This window comes from Phyllobates terribilis, unplaced genomic scaffold (assembly GCF_046119375.1).
Source record: "Phyllobates terribilis strain yellow unplaced genomic scaffold, ASM4611937v1 Scaffold_9__5_contigs__length_417890890, whole genome shotgun sequence".
Lineage (NCBI taxonomy): Eukaryota > Metazoa > Chordata > Amphibia > Anura > Dendrobatidae > Phyllobates > Phyllobates terribilis.
Window position 1 is genome coordinate 36464417 of NW_027362769.1, and position 22232 is coordinate 36486648.

A 22232-nucleotide genomic window follows, 5' to 3' on the forward strand; every position below is an offset into this window, starting at 1 on the left:
ATTTTTTATTTTATTCTTGTTTTACAGCTTTTTTAATGGTACCTGGGTGTGGATGAGACTCTCCTCTCCTCCACACCCGGGTACCATCCACACATTAGAACGCGCCAATAACGCAAGTACAAATGCAGTCTTGCGGAATTGGCACGTTCTAATGCAAGTCAATGGCGGCAAAAACGCCGCGTTTACGCAAAATTAATTGACATGCTGCGGATTTTTGAGCGCAGTGTTTACGCTGCGGAAAAATCCGCATCATGGGCACAGCACATGCGGATTTCAATTGGGGAACATTGCTGCCCTTCTACCATGCGTTTTTAATGCGTTTCCGCGGCATTTACGCAGCTGCAAAAACGCCGCGGAAACGCATTAAATACGCATCGTGTGAACTCAGCCTTACAGATTTTTTTTATTTTGTTTTTGTAACAAAATTAAATCCTGTTGCTAAAAAGCACCTAAAACATGCCAGATACATACACAGCCAGAAAGCAAAATGCAGCAACAGCTTGTTGTATTGTCATGGCATATAGAGTTGCGAAACTGGTCTTGTAAAACAAGTATAAAAAATGTAACCATGTAACACTATGTTCCCTCCATTAGTCTAAAGGATGTAACCAAAAAATACTATGTTGGTAGGTAGGTACCGTATTTTGCGGACTATAAGACGCACCCAAAATTTTTGGGAGGAAAATAGGAAAAAATGTTTTAATAAAATGGTGGTGCGTCTTAATGTCTGCTTTCACTATAGCTTACCAAGGTGGGCAGCTGTGGTGGAGCAGGGTCCCAGGAGTGCCCGCTGCTGTGGGCCCTGGCCTGGGAAGTGGGTGTGTTCGCCGGCAGGAAATATGGCTGCCGGAGATCTCAATTTATGTATGTGCTGGCTCCAGAGGCCATTTTCCTGAAGTCCACCTAAAAGGATGGGAAGTGCGGTGACTCCCAACATTTTGTAAAAGGCCGGGTCCCGCCTCAGCCTCGCACCGCTGAACACCCTCTCCTCCCATCCTGAGGACCGCAGCATCGCCCCACTGCTACTGTCGCTGCCACTTCCTGTTGCAGTGACCCTGCCTCCTGGGACCCCGGTGCACCGCAGCCGCCCTGCCGGCAAGCTACATTTGAATTTGATAAACTGTGCACCAAAGCCTGATACACTGACATGGGCAGTTAAACCTAAGTTTGAGAGATATTCCCTGATTGGTGTTTCCATAATAGGGGCGTTCTCCCTTCTTCTTTTGGACTATGGGATGAATACACTACAGCAACAAGATCATAAGCATACTACCAAGATGACATGGAACTGCACATTACTGATACTCTCCTTACTTCACTTACTTCACTATGGGATTTTATGTAAGTGTTTTTTAATTGTAATGTGTTTTAACGCTGTCTTTCAAATGTATACAGTCTCCATGGTAACATAGGGACCTGCAGGAGGAGTCGAAAGGAGTGGTCCAATGGTTCCCAGATATAAAATGGCTCTGTGTACTGCATGTATGTTAGCTTCATCTGCCATTTTGTTTATGCTTGAAAAAGGCCGCTTGCCAGCCAAAACGTTGCTTTTATGATGCATTTTGGATGAATACAGGAATTGAACTTTCTCTCTGGTGCCTTGGAAAATATTTGCCTTTGAATTCGCTGGCGACTTGGTGGGAAGTTGCTCCAAGAAAGCACGGAGCCTGTGGAGAGATGCATGGGGAACTGTGAAAAAAAAATCAGACAACACTCGGATGCCAAGTGTGTGAGGTTTGTTTTCCACAGACTGTTTGATGGGAGACGCTTGAGAAACTGCCATAATTTTTTCTTTAATCGGTGAAAAACTATTATTAGTTTGAATTGCTTATATAGCACTATCACATTTTGCAGCACTTTACATACATCATCACTGTCCTCAATGGGGAAGAAACATAGAAACTCCTTGCAGATGGTGTCTTTGGTGGAATTTGAACCCAGGCCTCCAGAGCTGCAAAGCAGCAGTGCTAACCACTGAACCACCATGCTGTCCCTGACCAAACTCTAATAATTCTTTGATCAAAAACACTGATGAAGTTGGACCATTTTTTGCACACAAGAAATGTCACTGATATGTGAAGGACCCCTTAAGTAATAATGACTAGTGCTGAGCCAACATGCTCGACACTGCTCGGTACACGCCCGAGCATCACGCTACTCGGGATGTTCGGCGAGCGCCGAGCATTTCCGGGTTACTCGGGCGGGAGCTCGGGTCTCCGCCCTGCATGTTTGGCGCTCTTTACAGAGCCAATGAACATGCAGGGATTGCCAGCCAGTCACTGTAATGCTGCAGCCATGTTGGTTGTGGGCATTACAGTGATTGGCTGGCCACGCAGCGTCACCTCGAGTATTTAAAACCGGGCGCCGCCATCTTGGACTCAGTCGCTCCGGATTAGACAGTGTAGGGACAGCGCAGCTGATTTAGGGAGAGATATAAACTGCGAAATAGTTAGTGTAGGGTCTGTTAAGGCTGCCAGAACAAACAAACAGTCCTTTTCAGGACTAATATCCATCCCAGAACCAGGCAGGCAGGCAGGCTGTATAGGAGACACAGTGGTTATACCAGCAAACGCTGCATTACAGTCCTGTGTGCTCCTGTTGCTGAAATTGCTGGACTTAGCACCAGGTGTCGGGGGCCAGGAAAAATCCTTTTTTTTTCATCTAAATCCTCCTTTTTTTTCCCTCCTTCACACTGTACAAAAACCCGTCTTATTAACCTTTTGGTGTGTCCCCCCCCCCAAAAAAAAGCGTGTCTCTGATTTTTCAGACACAAATATAACTGTTGAAAATAGTCTGGTGTAAGCTAGAGAAACAGAAGTGTTGTTTTGCACTTCCACGGTTCAAACCTCTGTATTATCCATTTTGGGCCATTTGTATCTAAAAAAAAAAACAGTTTGAGTGTGTCGCTCACTGTTCAGCCGCAAATCTATATATTTAAAAAAGTCTGGTATACCCCAGTAAACAATAACTGTGGTTTTGCCATCCCACGGTAAAAAATCTCTATTATTCAGGTTTTGGTATATTTTCCGTAAAGAAAAACAGTAGTGTCTCCTGACTGTTGTGACACAAAAATATATCTGTTGAAAATAGTCTTGTGTAGGCCCGACATCCCAGTGTGGTTTCGCAGTTCCATGGGTCAAATCGTTGTACTATCCAGTTTTTGGCCTTTGGTATTTAAAAAAAGCAGTTTGAGTGTGTCGCTCACTGTTCAGCCGCAAATATCTCTATTTAAAAAAGTGTGGTATACCCCAGTAAACAATAACTGTGGTTTTGCCATCCCACGGTAAAAAATCTCTATTATTCAGCTTTTGGTATATTTTCCGTAAATAAAAACAGTAGTGTCTCCTGACTGTTGTGACACAAAAATATATCTGTTGAAAATAGTCTTGTGTAGGCCCGACATCCTATTGTGGTTTCGCAGTTCCACGGGTCAAATCGCTGTACTATCCAGTTTTGGGCCTTTGGTATCTAAAAAAAAAAGCAGTTTGAGTGTGTCGCTCACTGTTTAGCCGCAAATATCTCTATTTTAAAAAGTGTGGTATACCCCAGTAAACAATAACTGTGGTTTTGCCATCCCACGGTAAAAAATCTCTATTATTCAGCTTTTAGTAGTTTTTTCCGTAAAGAAAAACAGTAGTGTCTCCTGACTGTTGTGACACAAAAATATATCTGTTGAAAATAGTCTTGTGTAGGCCCGACATCCCAGTGTGGTTTCGCAGTTCCACGGGTCAAATCGCTGTACTATCCTGTTTTAGGTCTTTGGTATCTAAAAAAAAAAGCAGTTTGAGTGTGTCGCTCACTGTTCAGCCGCAAATATCTCTATTTAAAAAAGTGTGGTATACCCCAGTAAACAATAACTGTGGTTTTGCCATCCCATGGTAAAAAATCTCTATTATTCAGGTTTTGGTATATTTTCCGTAAAGAAAAACAGTAGTGTCTCCTGACTGTTGTGACACAAAAATATATCTGTTGAAAATAGTCTTGTGTAGGCCCGACATCCCAGTGTGGTTTCGCAGTTCCACAGGTCAAATCGCTGTACTATCCAGTTTTGGGCCTTTGGTATCTAAAAAAAAAAGCAGTTTGAGTGTGTCGCTCACTGTTTAGCCGCAAATATCTCTATTTTAAAAAGTGTGGTATACCCCAGTAAACAATAACTGTGGTTTTGCCATCCCACGGTAAAAAATCTCTATTATTCAGCTTTTAGTAGTTTTTTCCGTAAAGAAAAACAGTAGTGTCTCCTGACTGTTGTGACACAAAAATATATCTGTTGAAAATAGTCTTGTGTAGGCCCGACATCCCAGTGTGGTTTCGCAGTTCCATGGGTCAAATCGCTGTACTATTCAGTTTTGGGCCTTTGGTATCTAAAAAAAAAGCAGTTTGAGTGCGTCACTCACTGTTCAGCCGCAAATATCTCTATTTAAAAAAGTGTGGTATACCCCAGTAAACAATAACTGTGGTTTTGCCATCCCACGGTAAAAAATCTCTATTATTCAGGTTTTGCCAGTTTTTTCCGTAAAGAAAAACAGAAGTGTCTCCTGACTGTTGTGAAACAAAAATATATCTGTTGAAAATAGTCTTGTGTAGGCCCGACATCCCAGTGTGGTTTCGCAGTTCCACGGGTCAAATCGCTGTACTATCCAGTTTTGGGCCTTTGGTATCTAAAAAAAAAAGCAGTTTGAGTGTGTCGCTCACTGTTCAGCCGCAAATATCTCTATTTAAAAAAGTGTGGTATACCCCAGTAAACAATAACTGTGGTTTTGCCATCCCACGGTAAAAAATCTCTATTATTCAGGTTTTGGTATATTTTCCGTAAAGAAAAACAGTAGTGTCTCCTGACTGTTGTGACACAAAAATATATCTGTTGAAAATAGTCTTGTGTAGGCCCGACATCCCAGTGTGGTTTCGCAGTTCCACAGGTCAAATCGCTGTACTATCCAGTTTTGGGCCTTTGGTATCTAAAAAAAAAAGTAGTTTGAGTGTGTCGCTCACTGTTCAGCCGCAAATATCTCTATTTAAAAAAGTGTGGTATACCCCAGTAAACAATAACTGTGGTTTTGCCATCCCACGGTAAAAAATCTCTATTATTCAGTTTTTGTATATTTTCCCTAAAGAAAAACAGTAGTGTCTCCTGACTGTTGTGAAACAAAAATATATCTGTTGAAAATAGTCTTGTGTAGGCCCGACATCCCAGTGTCGTTTCGCAGTTCCACAGGTCAAATCGCTGTACTATCCAGTTTTGGGCCTTTGGTATCTAAAAAAAAAGCAGTTTGAGTGTGTCGCTCACTGTTCAGCCGCAAATATCTCTATTTAAAAAAGTGTGGTATACCCCAGTAAACAATAACTGTGGTTTTGCCATCCCACGGTAAAAAATCTCTATTATTCAGCTTTTGGCAGTTTTTTCCGTAAAGAAAGACAGTAGTGTCTCCTGACTGTTGTGAAACAAAAATATATCTGTTGAAAATAGTCTTGTGTAGGCCCGACATCCCAGTGTGGTTTCGCAGTTCCATGGGTCAAATCGCTCTACTATCCTGTTTTGGGCCTTTGGTATCTAAAAAAAAAGCAGTTTGAGTATGCCGCTCACTGTTCAGCCGCAAATATCTCTATTTAAAAAAGTGTGGTATACCCCAGTAAACAATAACTGTGGTTTTGCCATCCCACGGTAAAAAATCTCTATTATTCAGGTTTTGGTATATTTTCCGTAAAGAAAAACAGTAGTGTCTCCTGACTGTTGTGACACAAAAATATATCTGTTGAAAATAGTCTTGTGTAGGCCCGACATCCCAGTGTGGTTTCGCAGTTCCACGGGTCAAATCGCTGTACTATCCAGTTTTGGGCCTTTGGTATCTAAAAAAAAAGCAGTTTGAGTGTGTCGCTCATTGTTCAGCCGCAAATATCTCTATTTAAAAAAGTGTGGTATACCCCAGTAAACAATAACTGTGGTTTTCCTCTTCCACTGTTCTAATCTACTCTTTATTACCCTTTTTACATTGATAGTGCAAGTGTAAGCTATTTTACTTCATTTACAATGGGCAAGGCGCGTGGCAAGGGACGTGGAAGTGGATGTTCTGGTGATGGTTCGTGCAGAGGACGGGGCCGTGGCCAAGGTGAAAATGTGCCACAACCAACAGCCACCACTTCTTGACCGAATTACTAGGGAAGCACAGAACAACACCAGTATTAAGAACTGATCAGTGTGAACAGGTTATTAATTGGATAGCAGATAATACTTCCAGTTACCTGGGCACCACCACCTCCGGTCTGTCTTCCACACGGTCAACTCTTAGTAGCCGTGAGTCTCGACCGCATACTCCTCCTCACCCTGATGCTCCTTCCTCCCACCATGCCGAGTGTAGTCAGACAGCAAGTGATCCCACACTTGGACACTCTGAAGAGCTGTTCACTGGTCCATTTCCATATTTGGGCACCCTCATCTGATACGCTTGAAGTGGTGGAAGAGGAGATCCCATGTTGAGATGCCCAAATATTTGAACAGCCACGGCCACAGGAAGTCGACGTTGGCAATCTGTCACAAGAGGTGGACGATGACGAGACACAATTGCCAGGAAGTGAGGAGGGGGATCGTGGAGCGCAAGTGGAAGAGGAGGAGGTGGTGGATGATCTAGTAACTGACCCAACGTGGAAGGAGGACATGCAGAGTGAGGCCAGCAGCACACAGGGGGAGGGAGGCAGAGTACCCCAACAGGCAGGAAGAAGCAGTGTGGTGGCCGCAGACAGAAGGCAGGCAACCGTTCCCCGTAACACCAACACGAGGGACGTTGCCAGTACAAGCGGTAGGTCTTCCAGAGTCTGGAATTTTTTTAAAGACTCTGCTGATAACCCCAAAAAGGCCATATGTTCCACCTGCCATACCAGCATCAGCAGGGGTGACAAAACTACCAGCCTGACCACCACCAGCATGATCAGGCACATGGCAGCAAAGAACCCGACTTTGTGGGGCGAAACCCAGGGTCCATGACCAGTGTCAGCGGGTGTCACCACTGCTTCTTCCACTGTTGTGCGTGCAATAGAACCCCCTGTTGTGTGTGCAAGGCAATCCCCTGTCCATACTGCATGTAAAGATGCCCCCTCCTCTCAGTCTTCACTTGTTATGGCAGTTTCTCAAGAAACAGCATCAACGTCCACGCTCACATCCCACCGAAGCGTTCAATTGTCCATATCCCAGACCTTTGAATGAAAGCGGAAATTCGCAGCTAACGCCCCACAGGCCACAGTCCTAAATTCGCACATTTCACGACTGCTTGCGTTGGAAATGCTGCCTTTTAGGCTGGTGGAGATGGAATCCTTCCGCAATCTTATGGCGGTGGCCGTCCTTCGGTACTCGGTCCCCAGCCGACACTATTTTGCCCGGTGTGCCATCCCCGCACTACACAAGCACGTGTCCCAAAGCATCTGCCGTGCCCTCAACAACGCAGTTACTGGGAGAGTCCACCTGACAACGGACACGTGGACAAGTGCTTGTGGCCAGGGACGGTACATCTCTCTGACGGCACACTGGGTAAACATAGTGGAAGCCGGGACCCAGTCGGACCTTGGGACGGAACACATCCTCCCCACACCGAGGATTGCGGGCCCTATGTCAGTCAGAGTTGCCCCCACAGTGTACAGCTCCTGCACATCCTCCTCCTCCTCCTCATGTTCAGCCTCCATCTCAGATATCACCACATCAGTTACAAGCTGGAAGCATTGCAGTACTGCCTCCGCCAAGCGGCAACAGGCTGTGCTGAAACTCATACGCTTAGATGATAAACCTCACACTGCTTGTGAGTTGTGGACAGCTGTGAAAGAGCAGGCAGATCTGTGGCTGAGACCGCTGAACCTACATCCTGGCATGGTCGTGTGTGACAATGGCCGTAACCTGGTGGCGGCTCTGAGGCGAGGTGAGATCACACACGTACCATGCCTGGCTCATGTGCTTAACCTCGTGGTTCAGCGGTTTCTTAAATCGTACCCCGAGTTGCCAGATCTGCTCGTGAAAGTACGCCGCCTGTCAGCTCATTTTCGCAAGTCGGCTACAGCTTCCGCCGCCCTTGCTGTGTTGCAGCAGTGTTTGCGGCTTCCGGCACACTGACTGGTGTGTGATGTCGCCACACGTTGGAACTCTACCATCCACATGTTGCAAAGGATTTGTGAGCAGAAGAGAGCAGTTGTGGAGTACCAGCTGCAACAAGGCCATCGATATTCAGGTCAGACTCCACACATAAGACCTCAGGAGTGGACCTGGATATCTGACATATATACCATCCTGACAAACTTTGAGGAGGCCACCAAGATGGTGAGTGGCGATGACGCCATCATTAGTGTCAGCATCCCACTTGTCTGTATTTTGCAACGCTCTCTGCAGAGAATTAAAGAGGAGGCATTGCAGCCAGAGCATGATGAGATGGATCAAGAAGCCGTAGCGGGCGATTACACACAGCCCAGCCTCATCTCATCCCAACGTGCATTGGGGGACAATGAGGGAGAGGAGGAGGAGGAGGAGGAAGAACAGGAGCGGCTATCATGCGTTGTAGACGGTAGAACCTGTACAAGTGTCATACCGTCGGTTCAGCGTGGGTGGCCTGAGGACAGGGGGGAGGAGGAAGAGGAGGAGGAGGAGGAGAACATGGTCAGTCGTCATCTTGGTGAGGACATGGAAATCTTGCCCGTTACCAGTCTGGCACGCATGGCTGACTTTATGTTACACTGCCTTAACCGTGACCCTCGCGTTGTCAAAATGTTGGGTGACAGTCATTACTGGTTGGTGACACTTGTAGACCCCCGCTACAAGGAGAATTTTCACTCTCTTATTCCTGAGGTGGAGAGGTCTACAAAAATGGGGCAGTACCAGAAGGCTCTTGCTGCCGAACTCTTAAAAAAATTCCCATCTGAACACGCTAGCGGCAGAGGTCACAGTTCGTTGCCCAACCAAGGCGTACAGGCTAGAGAGATGCAACTCCAATCCAGCAGAGGCAGGGGAACACTGTCAACTTTCTGGGACAATTTTCTGACACCCGCCCAGCTTACAGGCCCTGAGGCGCGGGGTACTCTCACAAGGAGTGGAAAGTTTCAAAAGATGGTGAGGGAGTACCTTGCCGACTGTACCAGCGTCCTCCATGATTCCTCTGTGCCTTTTAATTATTGAGTATCCAAGCTGGACACTTGGAATGAACTCGCTCTGTACGCCTTGGAGGTCCTGGCCTGCCCTGCCGCTAGCGTGTTATCGGAGCGTGTTTTTAGTGCCGCTGTGGGAATTATAACTGATAAGCGCACTCGCCTGTCAGCTGACAATGCTGACAAACTGACCCTTATCAAAATGAACAAGGGCTGGATTGGGCCAGACTTCTCATCACCACCAAATGACAGCAGAGTAACATAAAGTCAAATCCACTGTGTTATTTCGGGAGGTGTATTCACATGCACCTCTTCATACCCACACATGGGTATACGCTTCCTAGTTTCGGCTGTTTTATCTTCTTCTCCTTATCCTCAGCCTCCACCACCACTATACCACCAGGGTGCCAGCATTGCAAGTTCCTCCGTCCTTATTTTTGGCAGCTTTTGCTTGCAAGGCATAAGCAAATACTATGGGACACCCACTCCCCAATAATGGGACTTATGTTTGTAATATGCTGTACTGCATGGCTCTTGTAAGGGGCATTGCAAGTTTCTCCATCCTAATTTTTGGCAGCTTTTGCTTGGAAAGCATAAGCAAATACTATGGGAGACTCACTCCCCAATAATGGGACTTATGTTTGTAATATGCTGTACTGCATGGCTCTTGTAAGGGGCATTGCAAGTTGCTCCGTCCTAATTTTTGGCAGCTTTTGCTTGCAAGGCATAAGCAAATACTATGGGACACCCACTCCCCAATAATGGGACTTATGTTTGTAATATGCTGTACTGCATGGCCCTTGTAAGGGGCATTGCAAGTTGATCCGTCCTAATTTTTGGCAGCTTTTGCTTGGAAAGCATAAGCAAATACTATGGGAGACCCACTCCCCAATAATGGGACTTATGTTTGTAATATGCTGTACTGCATGGCTCTTGTAAGGGGCATTGCAAGTTGCTCCGTCCTAATTTTTGGCAGCTTTTGCTTGCAAGGCATAAGCAAATACTATGGGACACCCACTCCCCAATAATGGGACTTATGTTTGTAATATGCTGTACTGCATGGCTCTTGTAAGGGGCATTGCAAGTTGCTCCGTCTTAATTTTTGGCAGCTTTTGCTTGCAAGGCATAAGCAAATACTATTGGACACCCACTCCCCAATTATGGGACTTATGTTTGTAATATGCTGTACTGCATGGCTCTGGTAAGGGGCATTGCAAGTTGCTCCGTCCTAATTTTTGGCAGCTTTTGCTTGGAAAGCATAAGCAAATACTATGGGAGACCCACTCCCCAAGAATGGGACTTATGTTTGTAATATGCTGTACTGCATGGCTCTTGTAAGGGGCATTGCAAGTTGCTCCTTACTAATTTTTGGCAGCTTTTGCTTGCAAGGCATAAGCAAATACTATGGGACACCCACTCCCCAATAATGGGACTTATGTTTGTAATATGCTGTACTGCATGGCTCTTGTAAGGGGCATTGCAAGTTGCTCCGTCCTAATTTTTGGCAGCTCTTGCTTGCAAGGCATAAGCAAATACTATGGGACACCCACTCCCCAATAATGGGACTTATGTTTGTAATATGCTGTACTGCATGGCTCTTGTAAGGGGCATTGCAAGTTGCTCTGTCCTAATTTTTGGCAGCTTTTGCTTGGAAAGCATAAGCAAATACTATGGGAGACCCACTCCCCAATAATGGGACTTATGTTTGTAATATGTTGTACTTCATGGCTCTTGTAAGGGGCATTGCAAGTTGCTCCGTCCTAATTTTTGGCAGCTTTTGCTTGCAAGGCATAAGCAAATACTATGGGAGACCCACTCCCCAATAATGGGACTTATGTTTGTAATATGCTGTACTGCATGGCTCTTGTAAGGGGCATTGCAAGTTGCTCCGTCCTAATTTTTGGCAGCTTTTGCTTGCAAGGCATAAGCAAATACTATGGGAGACCCACTCCCCAATAATGGGACTTATGTTTGTAATATGCTGTACTGCATGTGACGCGCCCCCTGGGCCGTGTGTACACGTGTGTGGGATACCCGATGCCGGGTCTCTGGTGTCTGTAGTCTCCGTGGCAGTGACCCGGTCCCGTGGCTCAGGCTGGTCAAACAGTGGCAGTCTTTCTTAGGTTTTGAGGTTAATTGTCCGACTGCGCCACCCGTGGATTGCGGTCAGGGAGTACCACCGCTGCGAGGCAGACCGCTGAGGCTGGTGTTGTGTACGCAGCATAGAATGGGATAACTCCCCTGGGGAGGAGTATAGCCTCAGGGCAGTGAGTGTGGATGATGGGGGTGATGGTGCATGAGCGCAGCAGGAACGACTCAGAGTCTTTGCAGTGCAGTTCAGGGTCTTTACTGATGATTATAAGGTAGACCCTCCCGGGAGTACTGGCTAGCATAAGAGGCCTGGTCAGTCTGTGAGCAAGCAGGAGTTCCCCTGGCCAGGTGGAGTTGTAGGCCTCCCCGTCTGTCTGCACTCTTCCTGGCTACCTTGCTGTAAGCGGGTAGAAGTAGCCCACGTCCCTGAGTGTACCGTGTAGTGCTCACCCGTATGGCTGGTGACTTGGGGCCTTCTGTTAGCCTCCGCTCCACGACGGCGGTGCTGGTCCCTTGCTTGTGACTGAGCCTCCGGGCTTCTATGGCCAGAGGACCTGAAATCCCCTGCCGGCTGGCTTCTGCTGCTGGATATATAAGTCCTCACAGCCTCGGACTCCTGTGTCTGGTTCCTATTGTCTTCTGCCAGGGCGAGCTCTGCTCAGCTTCCAGCCCCTGGTCTTTAGCTCCTAGCTACTACAGAGCTCCTTGCTGTTACTTTCCCTTGCTCTCACTCTGACTCTGACTGTTCTCTGTACTCTGACTCACTCAACCCCGCCCCAGATCCAGTTTATAAGGGCAGAATTCTCCCCTCCCAGGACTGGGGCAGGAGGATGTTGCATGTTTAAGGGATCCTGACCAGGAAACCTCCCACTTGCTCTCTGACGTAATATCTCTATTACTGTGGTGACCAGACCCCTGGGGTGCCACACATGGCTCTTGTAAGGGGCATTGCAGTTCCTCATAATTTTTGGAAAGCCTTCCATTCACTGCTTAGGCCAACAGTGCACAGGAGACCCAGTTGCTATAAATGGAAAAAAAGGTTTAGTTAACGCCCTCTGACCTCCATGTCATTTCCAAGGGGCATTGGAGTGCCACGAAATTTTTGGTAGGCATTGCACTTACTGTATGCCCTATAACTGTGTAGCCGAACCGCTCCTTTTGTTACAGAAACATATCCTACAAGATATATCTGGTTGACTGGCCTGATATTGATGTGAATGGTCCCTGTTCCTCCTGCTCTTTCTCCTTTGCCACTACCTCATCCATCATTTATCACCTGAAGCTTTGTTTTAACGGGAGTCATAGAACTTGGATAGTAGCAGGAAAACATCCAGCAATCCTCGGAGGAGGTAGGATATGCGCCAAAACGCTGACCACCTCAGGCCTAGCCGCTACTACATACATGCGCTTGCATTACAACAAAACAAAGCAGATGCTAACTTCTATCATCCTCATCATGCTCCTCACCTTGGCACTCTCAACTCCCCTGATGGAGAAGCCAGGGCCCACCGGAGGAGTCCGGTAGGCTCGGCCAATGTTGCCCTAAAGCAGGCCAGGCTGAGAAAAGTGTGGGAAAGGTTACCGGGACAAATAGGGGTGGCTGGGGACCGAGTATGGACACCCGGTCACCCCCTGGAGGCTGGGGAGCAAGCTGGGACACCCGGCCACCAGGCGGCTGGGGACTGAGTATGGATACCAGGCCGCCGACACAGCCATGGCGTGGTGGCCAGATTTCGCCTCCACATGCCTAAAAGGCCCAATTTAAAGTGCAAGCAAGCAAGCAGTATGGTATTGCAGCCTGGGGGTGGGTGGGTGGCAGGCTGCATACTTGCGCTTGCATTGCAAGGAATGGGAGAGGTACAATTGAACACTGCCCTGGGACAAGGGCTTGAATGGGGATAGTTGCAAGTCTGCAATGACAGGTGCAAGGTGGGAGGCATCTTCGCATGTACCATGAACAGGGGTTTGGCATGCACACACCACAGCGGAATAGGCTCTCCTTCCCACTAAATGCACTGGGGATGGCACAGGTAATGTTTTGGTATACGCACTTAATCTTATGTATAGGGCACACCAGGACAAATAGGGGCGGCTGGGGACTTAGTATTGATACCTCGCTGCCGAAGCAGCCATGAGGTAGTGGCCAGCTTCGGCCTCCTCCAAACTAAAAGGCCCCATTTCAAGTGCAAGCTAGCAGTATGGAATTGCAGTCTGGGGGTGGGTGGGTGTCAGGCTGCACACTTACACTTGCATTAAAAGAAAACATAGCAGATGCTAACTTCTGTCATCATCATCATGCTCCTCACCTTGACACTCTCAACTCCACCGATGGAGAAGTCAGGGCCCACCGGAGGAGTCTGGTTCTCTGGTGGGCTCGTCCAATGCTGCCTAAAGCAGGCCGGGCTAAGAAAAGTGTGTGGGGGGATGTTCCAAGGAGAAATAGGGGCGTCTGCGGACCGTTTATGGACACCCGGCTGCCCCCAGGCGGCTGGGGACCGTGTGTGGACACCCGGCCGTGGGGCGGCTGGGGACCGAGTATGGACACCCGGCCGCCGGGCGGCTGGGGACTGAGTATGGATTCCAGGCCGCCAACACAGCCATGACGTGGTGGCCAGATTCCGCCTCCACATGCCTTAAAGGCCCAATTTCAAGTTCAAGCAAGCAAGCAGAATGGAATTGCAGCCTGGGGGTGGGTGGGTGGCAGGCTGCATACTTGCGCTTGTATTGCAAGGAATGGGGGAGGTACAATTGAACACTGCCCTGGGACTAGAACTTGCATGGGGATAGTTGCAAGTCTGCATCTTCTGATGCGGCAAGGATCACTTATGATGGGCACACTTTTAGACAGTGACCTGGGAGTCAGAGATGCTTCCAGGGGTCTTCCCCATGCTGTTCCCATGTCTTTTCAGCACTTTATGCATGTGTCACACAGCACATGGCCAGATAAGGTTGTAAAATGTTAAAATGACATTTCCCGGAGAATGCATTTGTCATAGTTGAAAGCAATACAAAAGTGCATTTTTGCATGCGTTTTTGCACTTTTGCATTGCTTTCAACCGTGACAAATGCAATGAAATACTCGGTGAGCTCCAAGCATCTCGAGCAGTGAGATGCTTGGGCAAGCACCGAGTAGTAGCGAGGATGCTCGCTCATCACTAGCGAGGACCATAATCAGAAATGAGGTATACGTCGAAAATAAACCAGCAATATAGTAAAGGAGCAGACAGAATGGGCACCATTGAACGTCTGCCTTTTATAGAATGTACATTTCTAATTAGCTGTACTTTCCTCCTAGTACATCATCATACTGTGTGTCACTGTGTTTAATATTAAGTGGTTTGTGGGCAGACAAATATTATGTGTCATTTGAATGTTCCTGTAAGTGGCCAGAGAGATTCCAGTAATAGCAATAGTCAACACTCTGTATGATATTATCAGCAGCGTCCCCTCCAGCAAACCTGTCCCTGCAATCTGGCATCTCTTCTCTCCATCTGCTATCATTTCAGGCCTCTGTGTAACTGCATTCAGTTTGAGTTTCTATTTCTATTATTAAATATTTTAAGTAATATGTGGACTGGAGACCTGGGTACATTCATGTTTGACCCTAAGACATTGCACCCTTACTACAGTGAATGTCCAGTCCTGGGGCTATGCTAACAGGTTATGCTCTACAGATAGTTTTGCTTGAGGCTGGGCATTTAAAAGAAGCTGTGTGACATTTTACATAATTTAATAGTATCCCTTTGCAATAGCATTTTCTTGTAATATAGTGCAATATCGTATCAATAACAAGTTTTATTTAGTCATACAAAGAGAAAAATGTAACCATGCAGATTGCTTCTGAGCTATTCATGTATTCAGTAAAATATGGCAATCATCACAATTAACAGTTTTCTGCTCTGTGGATCATCACACATTATGAATGCAATTTATTTCATTACAGGAATCTTGGGTAAGTAGAATGGAAATACTGCTCCAAAGAATGAGAAAGCAGTAAAGAACACACTGGTCAGGTATGTAGCCGTGGATGTCACAGAAATGCTTAAATCAAAAGCATGACAAAATGACAATATTCAGTAGTAATAAACAGCTACTTAAAAATGCTATTTTATAATGCATCAGTATTGCCCCGAAAATACACTTGGTCAGACCTTGCAGCCCTCTGACGCCCCCTTATCCTGCTGGTCAAACACGGTATTGACCGAGGATAAGCACGGGCGCAGCTGCTCTAATTTATGTCGACTTTTGTGGCACGTGATGTGACAGGACGTATATATACCACCAGTTCCTTCCAGGAACGTATATATACCTCCGTCCAGCCACCCTCAAACCACAATATCACATAAATACTGGTATTTATAATACATCTCTCCCTCCATTCTCCCCACCCATCTCACCACCTCCTCAGATCTATTCCTCAACATACAATCCTTTGTCTCCAAACACAGACAGCCACCTCATGCCCTCTCCTGCTCCCACCTACTAGCGCTTTCTCTGCTCCTCCTTACTGCCGGCAACATCTCTCCACATCCCGGTCCTCCTCACCACATCCCTACACTCACTTCCACCTCCTACCCACGATCTATCCCAAACTCTCGTAACCCTTCTAACCTTATACCCATCCACCCAGCCCCCACATCCCCAGTCCCTCTAACAGGAGCTCTATGGAACGCTCGCTCCGTCTGCAACAAACTTTCCTACATTCACGATCTCTTCATCACTAACAAGCTTTCCTTCCTCGGCATCACTGAAACCTGGCTCACCCCCTCCGACACAGCCTCTCCTGCTGCACTTTCGTATGGCGGATTCCACCTCTCCCATACCCCCCACCCCACCGGCAAGCACGGTGGAGGAATAGGTTTCCTCCTCTCAGAAAACTGCTCCTTCACCCATATCCCACTGCCGCCCTCAATTACTCTCCCCTCTTTTGAAGTGCACTGCGTGCGCATCTACTCCCCCTCCAACCTCCAACTGGCTGTCATTTACCGCCCCCCAGGATCAACCACCACTTTCTTTGACCACTTCACCACTTGGCTACTTCACTTCCTCTCCGTTGACATCCCCACTATCCTCATGGGTGACTTTAACATCCCCATTGACACTTCCCTCTCAGCTGCCTCTAAGCTTCTATCCCTCACTTCATCTTTCGGTCTTACTCAGTGGTCTTCCACACCCACCCACAAAGACGGATACATGCTGGACCTCATCTTCACCCGCCTCTGTTCCCTATCTAACCTCTCTAACTCACCTCTCCCTCTTTCTGACCACAACCTACTCACATTCTCTTCTCTCTCCTCCCCGGGGCAACAATCCCCACTCCACAAACTTGCGTACCCTCGCAGAAATCTCAAACACCTTGACCTACACTCACTCTCTGAAGCCCTCCTCCTTCTTACAGAAATTAGTTCCTTACATGATGCAGATGTTGCTGCCACTTTATACAACACCACAACCGCTGCAGCTCTCGATTCGGTCGCCCCCCTCACACATACCAAGGCTCGCACAATCAACAGACAACCCTGGCACACCAGCCTAACTAAAGAACTGCGACGGCCTCCAGGGTTGCTGAGCGTAGATGGAAAAGGTCCCACTCCCATGAGCACTTCATCGCATTCAAACAGTCCCTCACTACCTTCAAGTCCGCACTCACTGCAGCAAAACAAACATACTTTGCATCTCTCATATACTCCCTGTCTCACAACCCCAAACAACTATTCAACACCTTCAATTCTCTCCTGCGTCCCCCAGTGCCTCCTCCCTCTCCTCTTATTTCAACTGAAGACTTTGCCTCATTCTTCAAGCAGAAGATTGACTCCATCAGACAAAGCTTTTGCCTAGAGCCCCCACAGCCCCTCCCCACACCTACTCAACCCTCCTCCTCCGAAACCACCTTCTCCACCATTACGGAAGATCAACTTTCCTCCTTACTCTCCAAATCACACCTCACCACCTGTAAACTTGATCCAATCACGTCCCACCTCATCCCAAACCTTACCACTATCTTCATCCCAGCCCTAGCCCACCTCTTTAACCTGTCACTAACAACTGGTGTCTTCCCCTCATGCTTCAAACATACCTCAATCACACCCATCCTCAAAAAGCCCTCCCTTGACCCATCCTCTGTGTCTAGCTATCGCCCCATATCACTTCTCCCCTATGCCTCAAAACTACTGGAACAACACGTCCATTCTGAGCTGTCCTCCCACCTCTCCTCCTGCTCCCTCTTTGACCGCCTACAATCTGGTTTCCGACTGCACCATTCTACTGAACCTGCACTGACTAAAGTCACCAACGACCTACTAACCGCCAAATCTAAGCGACACTACGCTGTCCTCCTCCTCCTAGACCTGTCATCTGCCTTTGACACAGTGGACCATTCCCTCTTACTACAGACTCTCTCATCTATCGGCATCACAGACTTGGCCCTATCCTAGATCTCCTCATACCTAACAGACCGGACATTCAGTGTCTCCCACTCACACACCACCTCCTCATCTCGCCCCCTATCTGTCGGTGTCCCCCAAGGTTCAGTTCTAGGACCCCAGCTCTTCTCCATCTACACCTTTGGCCTGGGACAGCTCATAGAGTCTCATGGCTTTCAGTATCACCTCTATGCTGATGACACACAGATCTACCTCTCTGGACCCGATATCACCTCCTTACTAACCAAAATCCCACAATGTCTGTCTGCTATTTCATCCTTCTTCTCTGCCAGATTTCTAAAACTTAACATGGACAAAACAGAATTCATCATCTTTCCGCCATCTCATTCAACCCCCCCAACTGACCTATCTATCAACGTCAATGGCTGCCCACTCTCCCCAGTCCCTCAAGCTCGCTGCCTTGGGGTAACCCTGGACTCTGAACTCTCCTTCAAACCACATAGCCAAGCCCTTTCCACTTCCTGCCGACTCCAACTCAAAAATATCTCCCGGATCCGCACATTCCTCAGCCATGAATCTGCAAAAACAATAGTGCACGCCCTCATCATCTCCCGCCTTGACTACTGCAACCTCCTGCTCTGTGGCCTCCCCTCTAACACTCTCGCACCCCTCCAATCTATCCTAAACTCTGCTGCTCGAATAATAAACCTGTCCCCCCGCTATTCCCCGGCCTCTCCTCTCTGCCAATCTCTTCACTGGCTCCCCATTACTCAGAGACTCCAGTTCAAAACCCTAACCATGGTATACAAAGCCATCCACAACCTGTCTCCCCCATATATCTGCGACCTAGTCTCCCGGTACTTACCTGCACGCAACCTCCGATCCTCACAAGATCTCCTTCTCTACTCCCCTCTTATCTCCTCCTCCCACAATCGCATACAAGATTTCTCCCGTGCTTCCCCCCTACTCTGGAACTCTCTGCCCCAACGTATCAGACTCTCGCCTACCGTGGAAACCTTCAAAAGGAACCTGAAGACCCACCTCTTCCGACAAGCCTACAGCCTGCAGTAACCACCGCTCCACCATACCGCTGCACGACCAGCTCTACCCTCACCTACTGTATCCTCACCCATCCCTTCTAGATTGTGAGCCCTCGCGGGCAGGGTCCTCGCTCCTCCTGTACCAGTCGCTGTCACATTGTGTTCAAGATTATTGTAATTGTTCTTGTATTATACCCCTTTTTCACATGTAAAGCGCCATGGAATAAATGGCGCTATAATAATAAATAATAATAATGTTTAAAATTAGTGTGTTACGCGCTTCACAATTAAAACCACTGAAGTCAGTGACTGGCTGCAGCGTTCACTTGTTGCTGACAGGATGTCACCACTGCAGCCATGTAAATTGAAAAAAGAAAAAGATGTGAAAATAATAAGGTTCCAGCACTCAAAACATAATGTAGATAGTCAAATAGTTGCAATTTCAAACCAAATTTCCTTTAATGGTTCTCCAGTGAGTAATCGCCCGCCCAACGTTTCAACCCCTCCGGGGTTTTCATCAGGGGCTTCAAATACAGTAATACAAAAACATGTAAACAAAAAAACAAAAATGTTGGTATTAGTACTGGTTCCATTCACATTTTAGTGACTGGAAAGACATTAATATATGTGCAATTTGACACTTCAGGGTGTGTTATATCCACCACAATATTGAAGAAACTGAAAAGAAATCGTGATTGTGTCTAGGATTTCCCAGAAAATAATTAGGACAATATTGAAAAAAGTGCTATATCCTTCATTAAGGAACAGTAACAATGACCTCATGGGACGTATGTCTCAGAAATATAAATTTCATATAGCATCTCAAATAAAGACAGTAAAAATGATGAGAAAACTAGAGACAGGGAAGAAAGGGAGGAGGAAGGGAAAAAGGAAGGAAAAAGTTGTATCAAAAAGCATAAATACAACTTTCTCCTTCCTTTTTCCAACCGGAGGGGTTGAAACGTTGGACGGGCGATTACTCACTGGAGAACCATTAAAGGAAATTTGGTTTGAAAATGCAACTATTTGACTATCTACATTATGTTTTGAGTGCCGGAACCTTATTATTTTCACTATTGGGACTACGTTGAGCTCCTGGCACCTGTCCTGTATAGTTGAGCCTGGTCTTTACATTGTTAAAAATGTAAATAAAGATGAGCAGAGAACAATGAAGCAGCAGCGCTGGAGCTGCAAAGGCTTTAACAGGCAAGTACAGCTTACTTATATTAAGTATTTTAAAGGATTATCTGAACTTGCTTGTTCCCCTTTGAAATCATAGGCGAAACGCGCGTCAGGCACATGCAGCCATAGTAGAGTTTGTATTGCTAGCTTTTTGTTGCCATCTTATCACAGCACACCCCTTGATCTGGGTTATCATGTATGGCCACTATTCAACCAGCTCTTTTTGCACAATGACAGTACTACCTCTTTAGATGCTCAGGTCACTTTATGCTTTGGATTGAACCACTCGGTCTTTATTATCTGTTCATTGCAATGAACTTGTGTTCTCATCATATATAGAGTTGAGCCACCCCTGTAGGGTTCGGGTTCGGTTCGGTTCGTCGAACACCGGTATGTTCGCCGAACTGTTCGTCGAACACCGTTAAAACCAATGGCAGGCAAACAAAAACACATGGAAACACATAGAAAACACCTTCAAAGGTGTCCAAAAGCTGACAAACTGCTCAGAAGACACAATTAACACATGGAAAAGTGACAAGTACATAGAGTCATGCGAAAAGAAAAGAGGTGGAGGAGTAAAAGGAGGGGGAGACACAGATATAGGCATGTCATGCCCTTCTAAAATCAAGAAAGGCTGGAGTAAAAATCTAAAATCAGCCTACCAACACCCAGACGTCGTGACAAGAAAATTAAAAAAAGAAATCTCTTTAGGTAGAATGGCGGTTCCATTCAGAACACTTTCCCTACAAGACGTAGTGGTATCCCCGTTGGGAGTCGTGCCAAAAACGGAACCCAATACATTCGGACTAATCCACCATTTGTCATATCCAAGGGGCAGGTCAGTAAATGACAACATCGACGCGAACCAAGTACAATAGTATATACTGTACCTCCTTTGACAAGGCAATCAGTCGGGTGAAGAAGTTGGGAAGGGGCACCCTAATGGCCAAAACAGACATTGAGGGGGCGTTCCGGTTACTTACTACCTGTGCCTCCGAATAGTGTCCGCCTATTGGGCTGCTTCTAGGAAGGAGCATACTATATAGATCGCTGTTTTCCCATGGGGTGCTCCAGATCCTGCTCACTATTTGAGGCGTTTAGTTGCTTCCTCGAATGGGTTGTCATGGATGTTTCTAAGGGGGCACATATTATCCATTACCTCGACAACTTCTTATGCCTGGGCCCAAAAGATTCGCCACAGTGTGACTACACGCGGTAATCCACCTGTGAGAAGGAGAGAGCTGGAGGGAGAGCGGACACCACAGAGCCGAGGGGTTAGATGGAGAACGGAAGAAGGAAAGAGGGCGAGGGAGGTAAGGGAGTACGGTGGAAGGCCGACCTGAGCTCCCCCACATTCCTGCTGGACGGGGAACAGCCCTTGGAAGAAAAGCCACTTGCGCATCCCTTTGAGGTTACGTGCGCGAGCGGGCAGAGGGACTACGCTGGAGTGCAAAGCTGACTCGGCCAGTCCGTCCCTGCCCGTGCGACCTCCGTGTCGCCGGGTTTGTGCCAGAGCCGCGGTGGACCCTGACGGCCAGCCCCCCTCTCCCAATACTGGTGCCTGTCCGCTGGTGGGTCGAGACCCCCGGCGGTGGAGGTTGGTCTAAGCTCTGTAATTTAAATTGTCTCTGTAATTTGAATGAGTACACTTTAAATCCTTTTACAAGGATCTATTGGAGGCAAGTCTGATGCAGTTATAAAGCTTTTATAAGGATCGAGCTTGGCGGTCCACCGCAAGGCGTGCTACTGCCAGTCCCAGCCCCTTTGCCTTGGGGTGCCTCCCCGATGCTCTTCACTGAGTGTCCCGGGGGCCCGAAGCGTTTCCTTTGAAAAATTAAGTGTCCAAACCACAGGTGGTGTAGCTTGCGTAACAGCTGGGCTACTCCGCTGACTAGCAGACACTGCTACTAGGCCCAAAGTATTGCCTGGGCTAGGTGCAGTTAAAAATTTGTAATTAGATCTACAGACTGTGGCTACTCCACTGACTTGCAGACACTGATGCTTTGGAGCAGACCTCTGATTCCCAGGCTATAGTATGAGTAAACAGCTCTTCAGACTCAACCATCTGTGTTACCCCAAGCCATAGTGTATGTAGTTTCTTACGGTTAAAAGGGGAGGGAGAGACCCGACCCACTTGGAATTGACGATGCCAACGTCATGTAAAACACAGCAAGGGGACTCCAAAAAGAGTCTCCATTTTTTCCAAACATTGTGGCACAGACACCACTTAAGTGGCATCAATTGTCCCAGAGTTGCTTAAAATGGTTGGTGAGGTGATTTTCCAAAATCCTCAAGCTTTTAGTCTCCCCAGGATGACACAGGTGGGGCAGATGGTGGTCGGCCCGGCCCGCTAGGCCGCATTGTAGCACAGTGAGCTTTGCACTGCAACTTATGCTTCATATCCATGTGACGGTTCAAGCATACA

At 47.2% G+C, this 22232-nt stretch overlaps 1 long non-coding RNA gene across 1 annotated transcript; it reads left to right on the plus strand.

Moving 5' to 3' along the window:
- The first annotated feature begins 1233 nt into the window (after window positions 1–1233).
- On the plus strand, window positions 1234–18763 carry LOC141160813 (uncharacterized). The gene is made up of 3 exons (XR_012250530.1): window positions 1234–1341; window positions 15146–15215; window positions 18529–18763. It is a non-coding gene; the product is annotated as an uncharacterized lncRNA (long non-coding RNA).
- Window positions 18764–22232: the final 3469 nt, after the last annotated feature.